Source organism: Ornithorhynchus anatinus, chromosome 15 (genome assembly GCF_004115215.2).
Source record: "Ornithorhynchus anatinus isolate Pmale09 chromosome 15, mOrnAna1.pri.v4, whole genome shotgun sequence".
Taxonomy (NCBI): Eukaryota; Metazoa; Chordata; class Mammalia; order Monotremata; family Ornithorhynchidae; genus Ornithorhynchus; species Ornithorhynchus anatinus.
The window spans coordinates 25,283,354-25,305,587 of NC_041742.1; the positions used below are offsets into that span (position 1 = coordinate 25,283,354).

The 22,234-nt window shown below is 44.5% G+C and overlaps 1 long non-coding RNA gene across 1 annotated transcript in view; it reads right to left on the reverse strand.

Annotated features, from left to right (window-relative positions):
* The window catches only part of LOC120638866, a 119,592-nt gene that overhangs the window by 72,388 nt on the left and 24,970 nt on the right, over positions 1-22,234 (reverse strand). Inside the window, exon 2 of the long non-coding RNA XR_005660881.1 lies at positions 7,433-7,560. This is a non-coding gene — a long non-coding RNA (uncharacterized LOC120638866). The remainder of the gene's footprint in view (positions 1-7,432; positions 7,561-22,234) is intronic.

The following is a 22,234-nucleotide window of genomic DNA, read 5'->3' on the forward strand; positions in this document are numbered from 1 at the left end:
ACTGCTGTAGGCACTGGGGCAGGTACAAGCTAATCAGGTCTGACTCAGTCCCTACGCCGCATGGGGCTTCCATTCTTAATCCCCATTTTCCAGATGAGGAAACTGAGGCCCAGAGAAAGCACTGCATTAAGCGCTTGGGAGAGTCCAGTGCAACAGAGTTGGCAGGCATATTCCCTGTCCACAATGAGTTGACAGTCCAGGGGTGAACGTTATAAAATATATTCCTGAGGGATTTGGTTTGGAAGAAACTCCTTACCCGGAGCTTTAAGTCATTCAAATCAACTCTCCCCCTCCAAACTCGCCTCGCTATTCCCCTACTACAACCCAACCTATACCCATTAGTCCTCTGACACCACCCTACTCGGTGTACCTCGAGCTCATCTCTCACCATCAACCCCTCCCTCTGACCTGAAACTCACTCACCCCCTCAAATCCAACAGAGCTCCCTTCTCACCATCTTCAAACCCTACTAAAATCATCTCTCCTCCAGGAAGTCCTCCCTGGCGAATCCCTCATCTCTCCATCCAATTCGCCCTTTCTTCTGAGTGACCTGTGCAATCAATCAATCGATGTAATTTTTGAGCACTTACTGTGTGTAGAGCATTGTACTAAGCACTTGGGAGAGTACAGCGGAGTGGAAGACACATTCCCTGCTCACGCCTGGCTTACAGTTTCTACATTTGAGTCCGTACCCGCCTCTAAGCCCTTTAGAGACTCACTCTATGTCCACCTCCGCGAGCATTTATGTACCTATCCATATACTCTGCCGCTTCATCTATCTGTAATTTAGTTTTAATGGCCCTTTCCCCCGGTAGATTATAAACTCACGGAGGACTGTTAGTTTATCTACTCTATTGTATGATACTCTTCCAGCCAAGCCCGGCGTACAGTGCTCTGCACACAGTAAGTGCTCAATGAATACTACTGATTGATTTATTGACTCACTGAGACCAGTCTTTACATCACAGCACTTAAGTACTTATCTTTAAATTATATATTATAAATATTAATGCCGGTCTCTAAACTGTAAGCTCATTATGGGCAGAGAACATACCCATAATCACTTTCCTAAGCATTTAGTACAGTTCTGTGCACGTAGTAGGTGCTCAAGAAATACCATCAATTGATTAAGCAGGCTCCAGTAGAGGCAATTTGCAAGCCATTTTACGCCAAAAGTCTGGCAGCGTGGCTTAGTGGATAGAGCACGGGCCTGGGGGCCAGAAGGACCTGGGTTCTGATCCCAGCTCCACCACTTGTCTGCTGTGTGACCTTGGGCAAGTCACTTCACTTCTCTGTGCCTCAGTTACCTCATCTGGAAAATGAAGATTAAGATTGGGATCCCTATGTGGGACATGGACTGTGTTTCAGTTTGATTTGCTTGGCTCTACCCCAGCGCTTAGAACGGTGCCTGGCAAAATAGTAAGCACTCAACAAGTACCATACCAAAAAAAAAACCAAAACAAACCAAACAAATTTCCAGATCACTGGAACTGAAAGAATAACAGAAAGTCCTGCATGTCCGTGCTGGCAAACCCAGATCGGAAAGAAGATCCAGGCGTTACACCTCCACGTTGGAATTTTATTGACGCTCACATCTTCTGCCAATCTGACCGGAGCTCTCGTGTAGGTAAGCACTCATCACGTACCAACACGTTCCGGTTGATCTATCGCTACAGACGGAAAAGAGGTGAAACTTCCCCAGCCTTGGCCAGATCAAACAGGCCGCCTGTCCGAAGAGGTTTTCTCATCGACATTAGCGAGTGGAACTTCAAGGAGATTTGGGTCCCAGTCAGCATTAGGGTAGAGACAGGAACTTCTGAGAAGCAGTGCAGAGTCTTGTTGAGTGGAAAGGTGGGTAGGTAAGTAGGTATGTGTGTGTGTTTGTGTCAGTTAATCATTTGTACTGAGTGCTTACTGAGTGCAGAGCACTGTATTAAGCACTTGGGAGAGTACAGTGGAACAGTATAACAAATATTTCTCCTACAATGAGGTTGTTGCATTCTTGTAATGCCTTGCAGAAAGAAAAAAGTTGCACTGTTCACATCACCGTATTTTGCCACATATGCACAAATATGCCACTTTTCCCTGCCCAAACTGTGGAGCACTGTAGCCAAAAAACCTCATTCTGGAGGCATTTGCTATTCGCCCCACCTTCAGCCTGAAAAGGACTAATGTACATATCTAAAAATTGTGTATGATGAATTGTTTATTCATATTCATGTCTGTCTCCACTCTAGACTATTAAGCTTGATGTGGGCAGGGAACATGTCTACCAGACTCTACTGTATTGTACTCTCCCAAGCGCTTAGTACAGGGAAGCAGTGTGGCCTAGTGGATAGAGCACGGGCTTTGGAGTCAGAGGTCATGGGTTCGAATCCCAGCTCTGCCACATGTCAGCTGTGTGACCGTGGGCAAGTCACTTAACTTCTCTGCGCCTCAGTTACCTCATCTCTAAAATGGGGATTAAGACTGTGAGCCCCACGTGCGACAACCTGATTCCCCTGTGTCTACCCCAGCGCTTAGAACAGTGCTCTGCACATAGTAACCGCTTAACAAACACCAACATTATTATTATTACAGTGCTCTGCACACAGTTAGTGCTCAATAAATACCACTGGTGATGACAATCGCCCTCCCCCTCCCCCCCCCACCAAGCTCACTGTGGGCAGGGAATTTGTTTATTGTTGTATTGTCCTCTCCCAAGTGCTTAGTACAGAGCTCTGCATAACAAAGTGCTCAATAAAATGGGCTGAATGAATGATGATCACATAATAATAATAATAATAATGTTGGTATTTGTTAAGCGCTTACTATGTGCCGAGCACTGTTCTAAGCTCTGGGGTAGACATAGGGGAATCAGGTTGTCCCACGTGGGGCTCACAGTCTTAATCCCCATTTTACAGATGAGGGAACTGAGGCACAGAGAAGTTAAGTGACTTGCCCACAGTCACACAGCCGACAAGGGGCAGAGCTGGGATTCGAACTCATGAGCCATGACTCCAAAGCCCATGCTCTTTCCACTGAGCCACGCTGCTTCTCCCCCCACATTACAGCCTTGGCCTAGAAGAAAGAGCATCGACCACGTAGCTATTATATTGTTTAACATTATAGCCGAGTGGAACTGGTCCTTCTAAACCTGAATCCCTTTTTGCTCAATTCCTAAGTCCACATTTGGAAGAGGAGCAGTGTAGAACGAGCCCAGGCCTGGGAGCCAGAAGACCTGTGTTCTAATCCGGCTCCACTTGCCTGAAGTGTGACCTTGAGCAAGTCACATAATCTCTCTGTGCCTCTGTTTCCCTACCTGCAAATGGGAATTCAATACCTTTTCTTCCTCCTACTTAGACTGTGAGCCCCATGTGGGACCTGATTATCTCATATCTACCCCAGAACTTAGAAAGGTGCTTGGCACATAGTAAGGTCTCAATAAATACTACTGAACTGAAAGAAGGGCTTAACAAATACCCTTAAAAAAAACAAACGAACCAGAGCGGCACTGTTTATTTGTGTTCCGGCACCAAAGGCTTTGTAACTCGCCATAGCTTTTGTTATGTCAAATCTGCATCTTGGCATCTCAATTAATGGCTTTTATTGAGCCCTTACTGTGTGCAGAGCACTGTGCTAAGCACTTGAAAGGGGACAGTAGAACAGAGTTGGTAGAACATGCCCTGCCTACAAGGTGCTTACCGTCTAGAGGGGGAGAGAGACAGAGGTTAATAGAAATAAATTACAGATCCATACATAAGTGCACCTCAATCTCCCCAGCAGCTCCTCTCTAGGACAGCAACTTGTCTCTTGAAGTCGGCACGCCTGATTTGTCTGCTATTTTAGCCCTCTGACCACAGGCAAATAAGGAACTTGAAATAAGACACTTTCGGAGCTGACATTTGACTCTGCTACTGTGCAGGAAGAGTGATTAACTTTTCCCTGCAAAGATAGAGGTCTCAAAGGCCTGAGCTTTTATTTTCCCTCTATTTACATTCACCAACACCCTTTCCCTTGCACTAATTACAGAAGGTCGGATGGTTGGTTTTCATCTCCACCGCTGAAGAGCACAACTCTACTAATGAGGGTGTAAAAGGTCTCTTTCCGCTTCCTGGGAGAATCACATGGTTCTTTTAAACCCGATTTGCCCTAGAAGATCACAATCCACCTAAAGTAACTGCAAGTCGTTCTCACCCTTCTGGGTCCAACGTGGTAATTACAACGAATATTAAAACTTACGTAGAATACATGTATAGATGGTTTGCTATCGCCCTCCAGACTGTTTTTCCCTTCTAGAATGTAAACTCCTTGTGGGTAGGGAACGTGTTTACCGAATTGGTTGTACTGTACTCTCCCAAGAGCTTAGTACAGTATTCTGTGCCCAGTAAGGGCTCAGTAAATACCATCGATGGCTCTGTGGGTTATTAAAGGGAAAATGGATGATAGATATATCCCATTCCCAAACCCTGAGGATGTCACATAATTCCTCCCGCAATCCCGTTGCCACCATATCTGAGGTACAGTACTAGGTTTTGTTTGCTACAACTTCTTTTTTCAGTGGTATTTGTTAAGCACTTACTATGTTCATTCATTCAATCGTATTTATTGAGCGCTTACTGTGTGCAGAGCAATGTACTGGGCGCTTGGAAAGTACAATTCGGCAACAGATAGAGACAATCCCTACCCAACAACGGGCTCGCAGTCTATGTGCCAGGCACTGTTCTAAGCGCTGGGGTAGATACAAAGTTCCTGTCCCACGTGGGGCTCACGGTCTTAATCCCCATTTTACAGATGAGGTAACCGATGGAGAAGTGACTTGCCCAAGGTGAGCCAGCGGACAAATGGTGGAGCCGGAATTAGAACCCAGGTCCTTCTGACTCCCAGGCCCGGGTTCGTACCAATAGGCCATGCTGCTTCTCTTGAACCGTAAGCTCACTGTAGGCAGGGAATGTGTCTGTTTTATTGTTACAATGTACTCTCCCAAGAGCTTAGTAGAGTGCTTTGCAAAAAGAAAGCTCTCAACAAATACGAATAGATGAATGAAGAGCTGGTCTGATCTTGGTCTGACCCCACTGTGACTTTTCATCGGGCCCTGATCCAGTTCAGGGAGGGTGAGACACCATAGGCAGTATGAAGTCACTTCAATTTTTAGGACATCAGGCGGGCTGGGGCTGAGGCGATCAGAGTTGCAGAAATTCATTCATTCAATCATATTTATTGAGCACTTAATCTGTGCAGAGTTCTGTACTAAGCGCCTGGGCGAGTACAATACAACAACAGTCACCATTCTTCTGCTTCTCTAGCGACCCATCCTTATCGCCCATGACATCTCTCCTTGACCTGGCCTTTAATGTCTTTTTGGTGTACTGTGGATAACAATGCTCCTTGTAGGCAGGGAACATGTCTACCAACTCTGTTGTATTATACTCTCCCAAGCATTTAGGACAGTGTTCTGCCCACAGTCAGCATTCAATACAGTTAACTTATTCATTGTTAGTTAGATTGTCTGCTCCTTGAAGGCCACAGACTGTGTCTGATTTTCACTGGTATATTTCTTTCAAGTGCACAGTAATGGGTTTTACTCACAGTAGGTGTTTAACCCGCTCCTTCCCTTCTCTAATGCCAACCTTCTTACTGTACCTCACTGCCAGCCTCTCACCCACATCCTGCCTCTGGCCTTTAACTCCCTCCCTCTTCATATCCGACAGACGATCACTCTCCGCGCGTGCAAAAAGCCTCTTTGGAGGCCCATCTCCTCCGAGAAGCCTTCCCCGACTAAAGACTCCTTTTCTCTTCTCCCATTCCTTTCTGCATCGCTCCAGTTCGCTCCCTTTATTCACCCCTTACGTTTGTATCCATAATTTCTTCATTTATATTAAAGTCTCTCTCCCCCTTTAGACTGTAAACTCGTTGTGGGCAGGGAACATGTCTAACAACTCTGTTTTATTGTATTCTCCCAAGTGCTTAGCACAGTGTTCTGCATACAGTGAGTGCTCAAAAAATACAACTGTTTGATTGATTGAAGAATAAATGCTATTACTGGTACCTACGAATGGCCTTCCTTATGTATTTTGTTCTTATGTGACCCGGCTCTCTCCATACTGATAAACAGTGTGTCTGTTCCACAACAATATTTTCATCTCCATTGGCAAACCTAATCAGCATCTCAAAGATACAGGACAACTATAGATATACAACTCTGTTCATTTGTTTTCGTCACCTGTTGCTGAAATGTACTCTCCAAGAGCTTAGTACAGTGCTCTGCACACAGTATTCATTCAATAGTATTTATCGAGCGCTTACTATGTGCAGAGCACTGTACTAAGCGCTTGGAATGAACAGTAGCGCTCAATAAATACAATTGAATGAATGAAATAATTTGAGTATGATCATGTCAAGAGACAGCCACCTACTCAATGACCGTGACCTCATAACAGGGCATATTAATCTGACTTTAAAGGAAATTAACAGGTAATCAGGAAACAAAGCCCCCCCTTTTTTTTGGCAAAATGCACAGCCTAATGTTCTACAACCTTATTCTCTCAGGATGACAATAACCTTAATTAGAAATGTCACGCTCTAGTGACATATGAAGACACGCAGGCTCGAACCACTCTGATCTTTCCCTGAGTTCTTGCAGTTAATGGAAATGGGACTTGAAGATTCCTCATTTTTCATTAGAGAGAAAACGGCTCTCGCCGTTCTCCTACTCTGCTCCCTTTGAAAGGATTTTCATACTCTGTGGGAATGTGTGAGAGCTAAATCTCCTAGTGTAGATACTAAAGTCATGAGCTCCGGGGAAAAGTATCCGGGAATTCCTTCACTGAGTTTCCGAATACTGGATTCGTGGAGCAGCGTGACCTAGTGGAAAAAGGCCGAGCCTGGGAGCCAAGGGACCTGGGTTCCAATCTCAGCTCCGTCACTCATCTGCTGTATGTCCTTGGGCAAGACACTTCACTTCTCTGGGCCTCAGTTTCCACATCTGTAGAATGGGGATTAAGACTATGAGCCCCTTGTGGGAAAGGGGCTGTGTCCAACCTAATCAACTGGTATCTGTCCCAGCACTTACTCTAGCGCCCGGCACATAGTAAGCACTTCACAGATAATATCAAAAAATAAATACCATGGATTAATTGCTGTGGGGGTCGCCCAACATTCCACGACCAAGTCACATTGCTTGAGATTGTGCCTCAGAGAATCTTCGGAGAAGTTCAGAATCACAAAACGAAACATTCCCCACCCCTAAAGACCTTAAGCTCTAACGAGGGAGAGATTGTGATTCAGAATCTCACTGTTCATTACTTTCTCCTGCTGTTCGATGCTGCATCGGCTCATAGGTGAAATCTCTGAGGTTTCATACGGTAGAATCTCATACGGTTGTGTCTCACAGTAGAATCAGGACCAAATGGTACAGCCATAGGGAAAATGACAAAAAGGGCTCAAACCTTACCTTAAGTCGAGGGAGTGGAAGGAGCTGTAGAGATGTCCAGCCTTCTGTGTTATTTGAAAACAGATGTCTTGGTGTCTGAATCCATTCTGCTTTTCATGTTGTTTTATCCAAGCATCCCTGAAGAGTGCCTGTGTAGGTAGCAGAATTCAGTGACGGGATTAAGTTTATGTTGCCTTGGGTCCTTGATGGTAGATTGGGATCAATCAGGTCTCTCTGGGAGAGAGGGCAGATTAATTTGGTGAATAACAATTAGGATTCTTGAAAGAGAACACACAGCTTTTACGAGACTTGTTTACTGAGCTTGGACAACCTCTCCGGGGAGATCTTCCTGGCTGCTATTCAAAGCCCCATGCCATTTCATCTAATCTCCCTTAAAATCACACCAGCTGTGAAAAACCTCATTCTGGGGTTCCTTAAGCTTGCAACATTTCTAGTAGGCTTTTAGTAGCTAATGAAAACAGAGACTTTGCAGTGACTGTTTACATTTTTCAAACTGTTCCACACCTTTTCCCCTTTCCAGATAAAGGCAAAGCTTTATTTTTACCCAAGTTCTCCAGATGGGGTATTTTGATTTTCTACTCAAACGCTGTAATAGCAGCTCTCCCTTCCAATGGCTAACAAATTTGGAGTTTCTCTTCAATTAATCAATCAATCAATCAACTACTGGGTGGGGGAGGGGGCGGGGAAGTGAGTAAAGGGTGCAAATAAGAATCCAGGGAACACATTTCTTTTCTCTAGTTAAAACAGTACCTGCATCTTTAACCCTACGTGTGAAACTGATGAATAATAGACCTCAGGTTCAACCAAGGAAGAGAAATATAAATTCATTTCTAATGCTGTTTGCTTTTTAAATATTCAACACATTCCACTAATGACCTGATTTCACAAACATTTTCTTAAGGCTGTGCTACGTCCCTCCAGGGCACGTAATGAAAAATCCGTTTTAAACAATATTAAAACTTTGAATATTGAATATTAGGAGGAAGATAACACGATTGTAGTCTTGTGCTAGGAAATTTATTTTTTTATGGACTTCATTAAGGGCTTACTATGTTCTAAGCACTGGGAGAGATTCAAGATAATCAGGATGGGCACAGTTCATAACCCACACTAGGCTCACACTCTTAATCCCCATTTTACAGATGAGGTAACCGAAGCACAGAGAAGTGAAAGGACTTGCTCAAGGTCACACAGCAGACAGGCGGCAGAGGCGGGATTAGAACCCAGGCCCTTCTGACTCCCAGGCCCGTGGTTTATCCGTGAGGCCATGCTGTTTTTCCTGTGATAATTGAATAGAGTGCAATTAATCTTTCTCAATTGGGATGCTCACTTATTTATTCCCCTGAACGTAGGCAACATGGCCAAATGTCCTACTTTTTTGATCAACTACCCTAATGAGCCCTGCATAACCTAGTTTTGAAAGCACTAGGGCTTTCTCAGCTTTTGACATCCAACCTGGAAAACACAGGTCCCATCTGCAAGAGGCAAAAAAATGTGTGTGCGTGTGTTAGTGCTTGTTAAGTGTTTATTAATTGCCGGGAGACATACAAAATATTGAAGTTGGACACAGTCCCTGTCCCACTTGGGGGTCACTGTCTTAATCAGAGGAGATAAGTTAGGCACAGAAAAGTTCAGTGACTTCCCCGAGGTCAAACAGCAGACAAGTGTTCTCCCTGGTGTAGCGGATAGAGCGTGGACCTGGGAGTCAGAAGGTCATGGGTTCTAATCCCTGCTCCACCACTTGTCTTCTGTGTGACCTTGGGCAAATCACTTCATGTCTCTGGGCCTCAGTTTCCTCATATGTAAAATGGGGATTGAGACTGTGAGTCCCACATGGGACAGGGACCGTGTTCAACCCGATTTGCTTGTATCCACTCAGGCGTTTAATACAGTGCCTGGCACACAGCGCTTAACAAATACCATAATTATTTTTATTATAATTATTACTTAGACTGCGAGCCCTGTGTGAGAAAGGCACCGAGTCCAACCTAGTTAACTTGTATCTACCCCAGCATGTGGAACAGTGTTTGACACATAGTAAGCACTTAAATAGTGCCATTAAAAAAATGGCGGAACTAGGATTCGAATGCATATTCACTGATTCCCAATCCTGTGCTCGTTCCTCTAAGCAACGATTTTTCCCCTTGATTCATCTGAATGAACCCGACTGAACAAAGTTCCCTCAGACTTCAGCAATCGAGTCAAGGTTCACAGTTCTACTTTCAATCCAGTAAGAGAGGGATTTAAGCCTAAAGATTTACATCTTGTCTGTCAGGGACTATTACAGTCAAGAGAAGCAGCGTGGCCCAGTAAATAAAACATGGGCTTGGGAGTCAGAAGGACCTGGGTTCTAATCCCAGCTCTGCCACCTGTCTGCTGTGTGACCTTCGACAAGTCACTTCACTTTTCTGGGCCTCAGTTCCCTCATCTGTCAAGGGAATGAAGACTGTGAGCCCCATGTGGGACAGGGACTGTGTCCAACCTGATTACCTCATGTCTATCCCAGCGCTGAAAACAGTGCTTGGCACATAGTAAGGAATTAACATATACTACAGTTATTATTATTAATCCCAGCTCCACCATTTTTTAGTAAAGGCTCAATCAGTATGATGGACTGATTGTAAGTGCTCAAAAAATACACTTTGATTGATTGATCTATTATCAGACCCGTAGAGGAGTTTCATCATGGTTCACAAGACATCCTACCAAGGGAGAGAAATCTCATATCAAATTCCCATTCCCATTTTAAGGTCGAAGGTAAGAGCCTTATCGACGCTAAGAAGCTTATGGATTTTATAGAGAACTTGATGTGATTTTACAATTGGTAATTCCTGAGAGAAACATGAGTGATAGCAAATAAATCCCGTCAGGTTTTGCTTTGCCTCAAAAATCCCTTGTCGATGTTGTTTTTATCTTGATATAAATGTATTTTAATCTCCTCAAAGGATTGAAATTCGGCACTAGTAAGTAAATACCCGAATACAGTCATTTCTTCTTTCCATTCAATGTACCCTTAGTTAATGGGATTTTTATTAGGAAATTTTCACTGAGCCAAATCCTCTTATGCATGGACCAATAATGGGTGAAGATATTTTAGAAACCAATTCTAAATAGACGAGAGACAAGATGGCCTAGTAGATAGAGCCCGGGCCTGGGAGTCAGAGGGAGTCAGAGTAAAAGAAAGTAGGTAGACGACGACGTTGCCCTTGAGGATCTTACAAACTAACAGAGCAGTTGGGTCCTAAAATAAACTAGAGGTAGGGAAAGGGGCAGAATATAAGGCTGTGGAGGTGGGGGGGGGGGGGGGGAGATTACCTAGGTGTTTAGCACTTTACCCTCAATCCCTATGCTCTTGATAATTAGAAGGCTATTACAGTGCGGATAATCAACTTCTTCCAGACTCCTTTTCTATTCGCCTAACTGTCCCGGCTCATTAGTTTAAAGGCTTCATACCTGATCCAACAATCATTTTGAAAGGTGGTGAACCTCTCAATTGCAGTGTTTTGGTTGACTGGGGAAAGGGCAGGGAAGAGGTGAGGATGGAAAGTTTCTGAGAAAATTTAAAGCCTTTTCTTTCTTGGATAAAGCCTCCCCAGTTAACGGCTTACAAGTTCCCTCATGCCTTGTGGCTTCTAATAGGACACCAAGAAGATAGTGGAAAATGCTACGGGACATTTCACCGCGCATCAGTAAATACTCCTACTTACCTGATCACTAACTAAACCGTCTCAGCTGCGGTTGACTGAAGACCTCCTTTTATTGCTACTTTTCACAGAGGTTGGGAAATTAGCAGCCTGTTGGCCGAATTGAACTGGGCCACATCCAACATGTTAACTACAAATTATTTAACTGCCGGGGGCAGGGGGAGGTGTGGATGTTTCTGAGAGAGAATTAAAGGTGAATGATGGCTGTGGTTTGAGTACCTAGCATAGAGAGATGCTCATAAAGTCGTTCTTAGGAGGGCTCGGACTCATCCCATGTAGTCCTGGGGAAATTACTCAAATGCTGTTGGGTGAGTTCTGGTAGACTGCAGTCAGATGGAGATGCTGAGGAAAAATTTGATCTTGTGTGAGCTAGAGATTTCCAGTGTGAATAAATATGATTCCTTTCATTCAATTGGATTTTTTGAGCGCTACTGCATGCAGAGCACTGTACTAGATGCTTGGGAGAGTACAAAACTAACAATAAACAGACACGTTTCCTGCCCAGAGCAAGCTTCCAGTCTAGGATGATAATTCCTCCCCTCCGTATTCCTCAGAAGTACGGTAAGATGACGAGGGATAATAATAATTGTGGTATTTGGTAAGTGCTTACTATGTGCCAAGCACTGGGATAGATTTGCAGTAATCAGGTCCCACATGGGGCTCACATTCCGAGTTAGAAGGGAGAAGAGGGATTGAATCCCCATTTTGTAAAATGAGGAAACTGAGGCCTAGAGAATTGAAGTTACTTGCCCAAGGTCACACAGCAGACAGGTGGCCGAGCCGGGATTAAAACCCTTGATGGTCCCACTCCCAGGCCCGGGGTCTTTCCACTGGGACAAAGCTACTTCAAGAATGAATCCATGTAGATTATGGTGATCTACCACAAATACTGCGGCTATCCAATATGTATTAAAAATTGAACCTTTTCAAGTTGATAGCCGGCAAGTAATTGTGGTATTTTTTAAGCTTTTACTGTGTGCTAATTACTCTTCTCAATCCTGAGATAGTTACAAGATAATCAGGTTGGACACAGTCCTTATCCCACGAGGGACTCACCGTCTAAATAGGGTGGAGAACAGGTATCAAATTCCCATTTTACAGGAAACTGAGGCCCAGAGAAATGACGCGACTTGCCCAAGGTCACACAGCAGCCGAATGGCAGAGCCGGGATTAGAAGCCAGGTCCACTGACTCCCAGCCTCGGGTTCTTTCCATTAAGCCACACTGCTTCTCAAATGAAAGCTTTGTGTTCCAAATGGGTCTCTCTTCCCCCCTCCTGTCCAACCTCTCATTGACTCATTCAGTAGCATTTATTGAGCTCCTAACAACAAACTCGCAATGAATCCATTTGGACCAAAGCATGTAGCAGTCACAATAATCACATCCAAAACTTGCCCGACAATTGGAAAATTGGGAATTTATTGGACTTCTGCTACCTCTTCACCCTTCTTAGCTGTGGGCCGGGAATGTGTCTGTTACACTGTCCTACTGTACTCTCTGAAGCACTTAGTACAGGGCTCTGCACGCAAGTGCTCAATATATAACACCGCTTGATTGCTGGGAGCTCTGAAAAGCAAGGCAGTCGGGCAGCTTCTTTCCCAGAGAGAAACAGAATGGCCCAGTGGATAGAGCTCAGACCTGAGAGTCTGAAAGACATGCTACTTGTCTGCTGTGTGACCTTGGGTAAGCCATTTCCCTTCTCTGGCCCTCAGTAACCTCATCTGGAAAATGGGGATTAAGGCTGTCAGCCCCATATCGGGGACAGTCTGAGACCAACCCGATTAGCTTGGATCTACCCTGAGCTTCCTATGGTGCCTGCCACAGAGTAAGTGCTTAAGTACCATTAAGAAAAAAAAAAGAGGGGAGTTCTCACGGATCCAGACCAACAAAAGAAATGAAGTGCCTTTTCCTGTAATTGAAATGTCCTGCTTTCTTCTAGGGACAATTACTAAGTGACATTTTCAAAAATGTTAAAATAAAATTTAATTTTAACGTGCAGTTATTCCCCCTCCGGTCCAAAACCAGCCGGGCGAGACAAACTCTTTTAAAATTGGAATGACAAAATATTGGTTTTCTCCCGAATACACTTAGCCTTCTCTTACCCTGCGGGACTGGGGAAAATAAAAATCATCTTCCAAGCTGGTTTGGAATGCTTTGAACTCTTGCTAAGCTGAATAATTGAGTTTTTTATCATTTGGCACCACCTGGGTGATTAAATGATGGGCCAAGAAACCGATCAGCTCTAACTATAATCCACAGCTTCTATTTTCCTCTTCGAATTCCACCGGTCTTGTGTGGAAAATCTGCCGGAAAGACCGGCGACACCGAGGGCTATTCAGAATGGGGAAAAAAACCCCAACAATTAACTGTAGGAGCCTATTTCCTGCTGCTGTGTGCTGGGGGTGATTAGGAGCGGTGCCGTTTCAGGCTGGGGGGATGACTGATCTCAGCTCATCTGCTCAGGTTGAATAGAGCAATCTCTACCAGCCTTTCTATTTTGTGTGTGCATTTAGCTTTGGGGTGTGGATTCCAGCAACACAGTTAACCTTTGAAACATGGGCAAAGATTAAGAATAATCACACTGAGAGAGGGCAAGTGAGATAGGCAGAAGCTGTTTACATTCTGTCATCGCTAAAGGGACCTCGATACTTGACGTAAAGTGTTAGGGACTCTCAGTCGGGGACCCTCACTCTTCTATTCATTCAACAGTATTTATTGAGCGCTTACTATGTGCAGAGCACTGTACTAAGTGCTTGGAATGTACAAATGGTACCAGATAGAGACAGTCCCTGCCCCGTGACGGGCTTACAGTCTAATCTTCTATTTTCCTCCATCATCCCCCTCCCCGCCCCATCCCTCATTTCTCTAGCAAAAAGGCTGCCTGAAATTCATCATTCTGCTTTCCAGCTCATGGGAAGAGGCAAGGAAGAGGTAGCTGTGAAAAAAGAACAAGGAAGAGGTGGGAATAAGGACAGAAAAGAAAACAGAGGGGAGACAGGACGACTCAGATGTGGAGTTAATGGTATTTGTTCAGCACTTACTATATGCCAGGCCCTGTCCTAAGCACTGGGGTAGATACAAGTTAATGAGGTTGGCCACAGTCCGTGACCCACATGAGACTCAGTCTTAATCCCCCTTTTCCAGATGAGGGAACTGAGGCACAGAGAAGTGAAGTGATTCCCCCAAGATCACACAACAGAAAAGTGGCAGAAACGGGATGAGAACCCAGGTCCTTCTGACCCCCGGGCTCTATTCATCAGGCCACTCTATCTCTCCGCACACCTTCAGGTTTGCCTTAGTTCTGGTGGCCGGTTGAATTAAATCTTCCTGAAGACTGGGTCTCTGCTTGAAGACACACTGGCTGTTTGATGCTGACTCTCCCTTTTCCCACCATCCTGTCATTGTGAGGGCAATTAGGGAGAACCGCAGACACTGATGAAAGATGTCGTGACAGGCATGGGGTTGGTGGGATGGTATCTATTAGTAAGTTACAAGAAGATGACACACATATTAAAAGCGTTTGTTGTTCTCCTCTTACACTACCTACCAAGGGAATAAAGCTCGATATGCTGAAGATGTTGAATTTAATTTCTCTGCTACTGTTTCCCTCCTTTTGTTGGTGGCTGGGCAGGACTAGATCGAACAGCTACCAGAAGAAATAAGCAGGTGAATGAGGGCCTAAATTGTCATGTGGAGGTAGATGCTTTTGTTATATTGGACTCTCCCAAATGCTTAGTACAGCACTCTGCTCACATTCAGCGCTCCATAACTACGATTGATTGCCTTCCATACCTGTTGAGTGTTTTGCGCTAGTTGATCTTCTTTTCTGGTATTTGTTAAGCACTTACTGTGCATCAAACCCTCTTCTAAGCGCTGGGGCAGATAGAAGATAATCAGATCGCCCCACATGGCCCGCTTTCTATCAGTTAAGCCATGCTGCTGATGGGAAGCAGCGTGGCTCAGTGGAAAGAGCCTGGGCTTCGGAGTCAGAGGTCATGGGTGCGACTCCCGGCTCTGCCACTCGTCAGCTGTGTGACTGTGGGCAAGTCACTTCACTTCTCTGTGCCTCGGTTACCTCATCTGTAAAATGGGGATTAACTGTGAGCCTCACGTGGGACGACCTGATTACCCTGTATCTACACCGGCGCTTAGAACAGTGCTCTGCACATAGCGCTTAACAAATACCAACGTTATTATTATTATGTGTCCGATCCGATTGTATTGTATCTACCCCAGAGCTTAGTACAATGCTTGGCACAAATAAGAACCTCGATAATACCAGCTATTAAATCAAGGAGAGCTTGTTTAGCCTGTAAGCTCCTTTTGAGTAGGGATCTTTGTCTACCATCTCTACTGTATTGAACTCCCCCAAGCATCTAGTATAGTGCTCTGCACACATTACTCAATAAATACCATTGTTTGATTGATTGTTTTAAATATCAACTGCCAAATGAAGAAATTATGACTCTAAAATTAATTGCCTTTCAGGTCCTAATTACATAATGTCTCCTCATTTGCCTACCAGGTGTTAATTACTACAGGCTGCTTATTTGATCCTGGTATCAAATCATTGTTTCTGCAGTAGCAGAAACATCTTTGGATAAACCTGCTTAGATGAACCCTGTTTTTCTTGCAGGAAAAGCCAAATTATGTAATTATCTTTGCTTGAAAAGAGTTCAGTCTGAACATATTTTGCCTGAAGAGACCACACGTGCTTACGTGACTTCGAAAATGCCCCTCTAAATAAAGTTTCCGGTTGTTCTCCTTTGAGGAAAAAAAAATGAGAAAAAAACCATCTTCTACCCATTGGAAGAAGAACAGAGTTTGGCAAATAAATAAAGATCAATCATTCTTCTCTTTCTTTTCCCTGGGGCTGCCTGCTGCTGTCACAGAAAAATAAGGGTCACATGCAGAGCTGGGGGGTGAATGTTTGCCAACACCTGAAACAATTTCAACTCTGCCATCTGGATCTTTTTGGCTGCTTCTTTCCAGCCAGCAATCATGTCTTTAGCTCCCGGGTTCTCAGAACTAAGAGCAACTTGTCAGCTCAGAGGCAATTCATCACATTCAAAGTCACATTTGTACTCTGAGAGTTTCTTCAATTGGATCAGGCTTCGGACACTTAAGTCGCTTAATAATTATGGTATTTGTTCAGCGCTTACTCTGTGCCAGGCACTGTACTAGGTCTGGGGGTGGATAAATAGGTTTGGACACAGTCCCTGTCCCACATGGGGCTCGCAGTCTTACTCCTCATTTTACAGATGAGGGAAGTGAGGCACAGAGAAGTGAAGCGACTTGCCCAAGGTCACCCAGCAGACAAGTGGCTGAGCTCCTTCTGATTCCCAGGCCTCGTCTCTATCCACCAGGCCGTGCCGTTTCTTAAGTCACTATTGTGCTCCAAAAATAATCACTTCAGCAGGCTCAGCAGCAAATGAAACTGGAGGAAGGGCTATAAGAAGAATTGACAAGATGCCATGTTGCCTGAGACCAGCACTCGAGACTAAAAAGTCAAACTCCTAGAAACCAATCAGTCATTTATTGAGCACTTATTGTGTGCAGAGCACCCCGGGAGAGTTAGACATTCCCTGCCCACAACAGGGAAGCTTACAGTCTACAAGGGATAGAACCCTGAAGGGATAACATTCATTCATTCAATCATATTTACTGAGCACTTACTATATGAAGGGCACTGTACTAAGTGCTTGAGAGAGCACAATATAACTATAAACAAACACATTCCCTTGAATTGGGGCGGAATGAGGCAAGCAAAATCTGGAAAAGAAATGCAACTCTCCCGGGTCATAAAAGGGGATCACAAAACAATCTCCAATTGTTTTAGATGATGAGAAGTATCAGGTCGATAAAGAGGAAAAGCTGATAACAGATGAATTTGAAAAGGCCGAGGTCCTTGAGGTTGGGGTTTTGTTTATAGGAAACAGAGGAAAGGGCACTGAGAAAGACTTGAGGGCATCTCACTCAGAAGGTTGGAAAAATGAATTAGAATAGGGGAAGTGATAGTTATATGATATTTAAAGGTCTAGGTGGATTTCAGGCTGTAGGGTCTGTTGCTATTCATCTTAGAACATTTAAGGAAGTGGAGGATGTTTTAGTAGAGCCATTAATCAAACAATCATATTTATTAAATGCTGTGAGCAGAGCACTCTACTAAGCACCTGAGAGAGTAATATAGACAGAGTTGGTTGACTCCTACCCTGCGTTCTCTTTGATCTAGTTTAGATCTCTTTCCCTTCCTAAATATCCATGTTTGGGCCTGCGAATCAGGTTCATTTTATCAAAGTTTAATCTCATTTCCCAAAATGTGAACTTGATTTCTCACAAGGCACAGAGAAGTTAAGTTAATGTCACGCAGCAGACAGGTGGTAGGGCTGGGATTAGAACCCAGGTCCTCTGACTCCCAGCTCCAGGCTCTTTCCACTAAGCCAAGCTGCTTGTCAGTATGATAACCTGCTTCTTCTTATGAAATTTCATTCTTCTCCTCAATCCCCAATTCTCCAAGACTTTTCCTAAATGCCACCATTTAAGGTTACCGGATTGCAGATGTGTGAATCCAGTGCCATTTCGACACAAACGGATTTATTTTCAGCTTACTTATGAGCTTGTAGTTATGGTCTTTGGTGTACACTTCTTTGTCTTAAAGATAAAATCCTTTCTTGTTATGATGAATAATAAAAGGCTTTTGACAGGAAATCCATAACCCAGTGGAAAGATTTATCCACTACATTTACTGCTCAATTCTAGTGAACTGCCTTTCAGAATCATGCAGTGCTTATTTTCTCCAGTATTGCTTTGCTTTTACAGTTCAATCTTCATGTGGCATTGATTACTAAAACTGAGCGCACTACTTATTTTAAAAGGAATTTAAAATGATTTTTTTCTACATATGTAATACTGGTTCTAAATGGAGTGTCTTTCAGTTTTCAAATTAGTATTGATGCTTTTCCCCTTCCTGCTCCCAAAGCAATAGAAGATGGCAGGGAATGAATGTGTCTACCAATTTTCATTCATTCATTCAATAGTATTTATTGAGTGCTTACTATGTGCAGAGCACTGTACTAAGCATTTGGAATGTACAAATCGGCAACAGATAGAGACAGTCCCTGGCCATTGACGGGCTTAGAGTCAAATTGGGGCAGACAGACAAAAACAATAGCAATAAATAGAATCAAGGTGATGTACATCTCATTAACAAAATAAACAGGGTAATGAAAATATATACAAATGAGCGGACGAGCACAGTGCTGAGGGGAGGGGAAGGGAGAGGGGGAGGAGCAGAGGGAAAGGGAGTTGTATTGTGCTCTCCTAGGTGCTTAGTACAGTGCTCTGCATACAGTAAGCACTCAATAAATACCACTGATTGATGGATGGATGGATGGAACTATCAAGATAATTTCACGTATGAAATAGTCTTTGGATAGTAGTACAGATCATGGCATTTCCGGTCTCTACATACTAGTTCATTTGTTGAATCTGCCTTACCAAGCATAAGACTCCGGAAAAAAGTCTAATCTTCTCTGGGATTAATCATTAAAATTCTATTATGGACTCTCCCTCCACCCAAACCCAGGCTTCTAAAAGAGGCACTTTGGCTGAATGCAAAGAGCACAGGCGTGGGAGTCAGAGAACCCGGGTTCTAATCGCTCCACTCTGCTGTGTAACCTTGGACAAGTCGCTCCACTTCTCTGCGCCTCAGTTATCTTCTAGATAACTCTTATACTCTTCTACACTGTGAGCCCTTGTTGGGTAGGGATTATCTCTATTGCAGAATTGTACTTTCTAAACATTTAGTACAGTGCTCTGCACACAGTAAGTGCTCAATAAATACGACTGAATGAATGATCTTATCTGTAAAATGGAGGTTGAGACTGTGAGCCCCATGTGGGACAGGGACTGTGTCTAACCTATCTTGTGTCTATTGTTACGGATTTTCATCAGAGAAACGACTCTGATCTAGCAATCGCAGGAGAGGGTTTCGTGACCTTGGTGTAGAAATGAACAGACTCAAGAGAGCGAGCCGAGAGAGCTGCCGCCCGTTCACCCCACGGGGTACAAAGGACGAACCACCACGAGCCTTCCCGAACCCGGTGCCTTTATTTGCAAGCATTTCCTCGTTCCACTGGACCGCAACTCCTCCAGCGTGCACCCCAAATCCCACCCAAATCCCACCCAAATCCCTTGCGTTGCCCGTACTCCACCCTTCAATCCGAACCAGTTTAGGAGTGGTCGTATAAGGTAATCGTAATTGACACATCGTTACCTAAATTTAACTGATTGATCTACCACATGAAGGAGATGCAATGGAGATAGGATGTCTAATACAATATTGGAAGATGAGAGAACGGAGACAGGATGGTAAATCGTCCAGTACACTATCCCTGGGCTTAGTTCAGGGCCCGGCACATAGTAAGCACATAACACGACCAACTCAGCACTGGGACTATTAATTAATGGAGTCACCCTTGGAGGTCTTTCACCATTTTTCATTTTGAATGTCAGGATCACATAAGTGAGAAATCGGTTATGGAATTAACAGAGCAATGAACTGGCCATCAGTAATGGCAGTTACTGTAGATAAATGTTTCTTTTGTGAAGCTCCATCTGGTGATGAGAGTGTTATCAATAATAAAAACTGATTAGTGACAGGAGGTCTATTAAACAGTGCCAGTTAGCAGAATGCTGGGGGTACGAACGTCTCAAACTGAAGACAAATTGACAAAGACGGACTTTCTGAAATGGAACTAGCCAGACTGTGGAGTGAGCTCGCCATGGATTGATGTCAATTTCACTGTCAGCCCCAACAACTCCTCCGGGAATTACTGTTTAGTAGTGCCTTCTGGGGTGTGAGCCCCTTGGTCTGGATAAGCAGGGAAAAAAATAATTTCCTTCGCAAAACCATGTAAATGAAACTCACCGATTCTTCAAAATGTGGCGGGAGAAATCACTTAGAGGGAAGCAATGTGGAGACACCGCCTGACTTTATCACGTCCTCTAGGCGGCTAGTTCATTCTGGACATGAAATGTGTCTCTTTATTGTTATACTCTCTGAGCATTTACTATAGTGCTCTGCATACAGTAAGGGCTCAGTAAATACCATTGACTGACCGATACTCGATTTACTTACTGAATGCAGAGCACTGTACTCTGGGGCAGTGTACGCTTGGGAGAGTGTACGCTTGGGAGAGTATGAGACAACAGAATTGGTAGGCACGATCCCCGCCTTCAAAGAGTTTACAATTCCAAGATCACAGCAAGTGTCTATAATAATGTTGGTAGTTGTTTAAGCGCTTACTATGTGCCGAGCACTGTTCTGAGCGCTGGGGTAGATACAGACTAATCAGCTTGTCCCAGGTGAGGTTCACAATCTTCATCCCCATTTTACAGATGAGGTGACTGAGGCACAGGGAAGTGAAGTGACTTGCCCCCAGTCACACAGGTGACAAGTGGCAGAGCCGGGATTCGAACCCACCTCTGACTCCCAAGCCCCGGCTCTTTCCACTGCATCACGATTGGTCAATATAGATATGCTATATCTTGATTGGCTGCTGGCAGTTGTTTTAATCCAACCCAATTTACCTTGTATCTACCCCAGCGCTTAGTACAGTGCCTGGCACATAGGAAGTGCACAAAATCCCCCTGGACTGATTCTTTCAGGCCTGCTTCTCACTCTGAGCCCTGCCAGGGCAGAAGGGGCAAGGCCTCAACGTGTTGAAAGTGGAAAGGGAGGTAAACCGCGATCCTGTCAGTGATTACATCAAGCCAGTCCTTCCGAGCAGGCTTCAAAATGTCCCGACAAATCCCTTCTCCCTGATGAAAGCCTAGCACAGCCATCACAGGAGTGAGAAAGCTGAGTGAGACCTGGGGCATGGGGGATTAAGCGGACTCTTTGGAGATTTTGGATTACAAAGCGTGTTATCTAAGGGCTCACCCAGCAAGGTCCGGGAAGAAAGGGTGGTTGTGTGAAGGGTAATAACCCCAGATAAGACTCTCCAAATCAACACAGATTGGCAACCACTGGAGGTTCTTGAGGAGTGGGGAGACGCGGACTGAAAGTTTTTGTCTTTTAAGAAAAATGACCTGGGCGGCAAAGGGAAGCGTGAATGAGAAACCCCATTTCATTCGCGGTTTTATCCTGGATCCTTTGGGAAAGTTCGCCCTTTCTTTTCACATATGAAATTTACCTCAAGAATTTGCGGGCAGAATTCCACTTTTCAGAGACTTCGGCGAAACTTAGTTAATATCGCTTTCTTTGTGTCACAGCTTCGCATCATTTTTTTAATGGTATTTAAGCGCTTACTTTGCGCCAGGCACTCTTCTAAACCCCGGGGTAGATCCAGACTCATCAGGATGGACACGGTCAGTGTCCCATAAGGGACTGGCGGTCTTAATCCCCACTTTCCAGATGAGGTAGCTGAGGCACAGAGAAGTGAAGCGACTCGGCCAAGGTCACACAGCAGGCAAGCGGCGGAGTCAGGATTAGAACCCGGGTCCTTCTGACTCCCAGGCCCGTGCTGTATCCGCTACGCCACACTGGCTCCTTCTCAATGCCACCTTTAATGTCACCTGAAGAAGCCAGCTAGCTAATTCTCTTCATTTCATTACCTTTCTACTTAAACTGTGAGCCCTCAGTGCTCGGTGCAGTGCTTGACGCACAGGAAGCGTTTAGCAAAAACAATAATAACAATGACAATTCCCGAGTGTGTAGGAGTCACTCAATTGTGACCTAACTTTATTTCTAACCTCTGTTTAGTTCATCCTATTTAATAGTTTGAGAAGCAGCGTGAACTAATCAATAGAGCCCAGGCCGGGGAATCAGGAGGACCTGGGTTCTAATCCCGGTTCCGCCCTTTGTCTGCTGTGTGACCTGGGGCAAGCCGCTTCACCTCTCTGTGCCTCAATTACCTCATCTGTAAGATGGGGATTCTGACTGTGAGCCCCAAGCGGGACAGGGACTGTGTTCGACCTAATGATCCTGGACTACCCCAGTGCTTAGTACAGTGCCTGGCACATAGTAAGTGCTTAACGGATACCATTAAAGAATAGTTTCCGACAAAAATATGATCCAGGGCATTGCTGGGTTTAAT